This window comes from Perkinsus marinus (assembly GCF_000006405.1).
Source record: "Perkinsus marinus ATCC 50983 genomic scaffold scf_1104296928128, whole genome shotgun sequence".
NCBI lineage: Eukaryota > Perkinsozoa > Perkinsida > Perkinsidae > Perkinsus > Perkinsus marinus.
In genome coordinates, this window is record NW_003216943.1 from 46,822 (window position 1) to 50,622 (window position 3,801).

Genomic DNA, 3,801 nt, shown 5'->3' on the forward strand with positions numbered 1-3,801 from the left:
CATTGGAGTTTCACCACCCTAGTGATATGAAAAATATATTTCACGACTACTGCATGTCACCGCGAATATCATCGCGTTTTTCACAGAGTTTTACGCCACTTCACGTAAAACGGTGAAACTCGGTAAACCAATACAATGTAGAAAATTAGAGCAGGAAGAAGTGATTCATTTAGCATTGAGAAATTACATTCCCCCCAGGGTTTGATAACAATGGGGAAAATGTTACTAATGTGATGACTTCATTTACTGATTGAAGAATGTGCTCCTAGCCATACGTGGAAAATTCAAAATGAGTCCCCCCCGAGAACATTATAGGTTTCTGGATGATTCTCTGTGATAATTTAGTCGTGTATTTCTTGCTACTAAGGTGTGATGTGCCACTGTTATAACACAAGTATTGTCCCTTATCTATGTGTCCCCGTTATTGCTCAGCTCACACAATTAGCTATAGTCTCGTCGATAATAACAGTTTGTCTTATGATAAGAGTAGGAATAATATCAGAGGGTAGATAAGAGTCTTATCTACCCTCTGATATTACCCCGTTGGGTTCTGAAGTATCACATAAGGATCGTATCGCTCTACGAAATCGAGGACTGTGTCCACTGATGAGTCGAACCTCCGCGATAGAAGTCCATAGACTTCTACTGCTGTAAGACCCTCTTATGAAGGTAACAGTGTTTGTATAGACTCTTTAGCATCATGGTGATTCACCGTAGACGACTACTTGCATCGAGAAAGAGGCGCAGATTCGAATGGGGTAATTTGAAAGTATCATAAACTGATCACTATTCCGCTAACGATGAGGAGGCGGAGCGATGATGTTTTTACACTCTTTAGCATTATGCAAGATCGACCTGGTAAATTATACGAGTCGCAAGTGAAACGTTGAGCGTCAACAGCAGCCTTAACCAGTCTAACAAATAAACAGAGCCCGCAGAGAGACGGGCGGAACAATGGCACATAGTGATAGCTGTATTACAGTGTCAAGGATTTCCGCCACAACACAAGCTGTTCAACAATGGGTAGAGGATCTATACCAGGATGTTGCAATGCAGATGTTCTCTTGAAGGACTAGGGGAACGCAAGATTCAGATGAGCTGCTGACGATATGGTAGATACAGCTCGAATAACTGTTGTACAGCTATAAAGTCTGTTAAGGTGTCAGCTATAGATTATACAAAGACGAGCAAGAGAGCAAGAGAGCAAGATATCAAGTCAACTATGAATACTTATCAACAAGGACTTGGGTCTGCGTGCGAAAGTAGCACGCAGACGCACATCAAACGATTATTTGGAAAATTGTAACTTTCTGGAAGGATTCCCATAAGATTAACTTCAATTTCGACATGACGTTGTTTTAGTGAGATCAATTTCGTATATAGGAACTCCCGAAGGAGTAGTCCATAAATATTTCATCTATGGATATGTTGATGTTATTGTATTATCCTTATGAGGTTATCAATGTGCATTTACCTGATATAATTTTAGTGGTCATATTCGGAATCCTACCCTGACTCGATTTTATCGCTCATAATTTAACAGGATTGTGTTTAAGGGCAAAGGGGAGCTAACTTGTTCATTGCCAATATAATAAGGGGAAAGTTAGTGAGTGTAAGTCTTGTTCTTGTTCTCTGCTAACAACTCAAGTCTTCGTAAGATGGTGTAAGGTAGGCTAGGCTAGTAGTATTGGTGACGACTGATGACACGTTCACAGCAGAGTGAACAAGAAAGGGATCAACAAAGTTTTGTCATGAGAGCTCGGCGTGACCTCGCTCTTTAGCTATGGCACGGCGGAGCGAAGTAAAGCACGTTTCGCAACTTTCCCACTTCCATCTCGGAGATGGAACACTCCGGGGGCGCGACATGACCTACCTACAAAGTACCGAAGAGCGGAGACGAAAGGCATTGTTCAAACTGACTGACCAAGTAGGGATTGGACTTCGGGTGGCCGCCAATCTTATAGACGCACTGATTGTTCGGAAGTCATCAATGCTCGACTCAGCAGTATGCTAGGAGAAGGAGTACCGACCGATATCGTAGTACTGGATATCGTCGAAGGGTGAGAGAGAGCAGCTCGATCATGCAACATTCATGAGAGCTAACGAGTGTCGACTGGCCGTGACGCATTACCCCTCTCAAGAGTAGCGACCTTCGCGTGTGAGAATGATAGGCACCGAGTGCTGACCAACGCGGACAGAAGCACGAAGGCGCGGGAGAGGATCCTGCTCAAGTCACCAGTCACACCCCGACAGAAAGGTGATAATGACGAACCCTCCTGTTGGCGGGTAGTCCCGACTTGCGCACCGCTGGCAACCCGGAGGTACCAGTAAACATCCCGGAGGGTAATGGTGGCACAAGGTGGACTGAGGCTCTCTCGAAAGACAAACCTTCTCAGGTGAAATAGATGCTCGTGGAGAACGAAGTACACATAGCATTTACCGTAGTGGGTGGCGATCAGCCAGATCGTCGAACGCCATCGTCCTGTCTCCGATGCTCTATAAATAGAAAATGTCGCTTACCAGAGGCACACCCGTCAAAGGAGAGTACTAATTGCTACTACGCACACTTCGACCGACAGCCAAAAAGACGAAAATGACATGGACAGCCTACCAAATGAGTAATCAACGGGATAATTGACTGAATGAGTATGGATCTACTGACTGATAACTAATAAGTGATTACGGGCGTCATACAATCGGGACTCGGTATCTCTCGTCATCGGTAACCTAACTCTGTAACAGCACAGCGTCGGCATGCTATCGAAAAACCCATTATTGCGAGTCACAGAAAGAGTCTTTCCATCATTTAATAATTCTCCAGCACTATTAGCTTCCGATAAATTCCAAACGTCCGAGTGCTGGTCACGTGATGAGACGCGCCAAAAGCTAGTGGTTGGGCGTCCGTCGATGTTACATAAAATCACGACGGTTGAGTCGATAGTAAGATTATCAGGTGAGCATACAGGTAAAGTAGATAATTTTTCGATAAGATTTTTCATACGAAGAGAACCGTCAGCGATCTCACTTTGCTGCAATTCTCGAGTCACAGCAATCGCCGGTAGATCCGGGAAACTACCGTCCCGATCATAGGATTTTTTACATTCAAGAAGAACATTTTTATTTGGGGGATCATTCTTAGCCAGCACGATATTTCCAATATACTCATCCGATACTCTATGAGAAGAATCAACAATGCGTATCACACTACCGCGAACAGATACGACAATGGCACATTCAGAGGCGGGCTGCTTAGGTCTCAGAATGCGAACAAAATCCCCTACACGGATAACTTCTGTAGTCTTAGTTCTCCTGGTAAGATTGCTACGCGCCTTATCGCGCAGGTCGCACCACAGAGCAATATACTCCTTCATGGTAACATCTCTGGTGATTCGACGTGAGTCATTCATCTGTTGAAGTAGTGCAGTCCAACTGGGAATATCTATCAGGTGATCTATACCTAGCTGGGCTAACTCCTCGTCGTCAGTGGTCAACTCAGCTCCGGGGATGCGTGGTGGTATACCGTAGACCATCATATATGGCGATAACACGCTGTTGCTGCTATAGCTCGCAGCGTTCCACGCATACACCGCTCGGGGGAGTCTCGTCATCCAGTTATTGTCTCCGACCAACGACGGATCCTCCTTGTCGAGAAGCATGGGTCTGAGATGGTCTCGTAGGCCCTTATGAGGCCGTTCGACCCATCCTGCCAGGCTTGATGATGCCACTGGAAAGTACTTCAGACGGATCTGTCTCTTAGCTGCCCAGCTCCGGAACGTGTCGGCAGCTATAAAGTTGGATCCT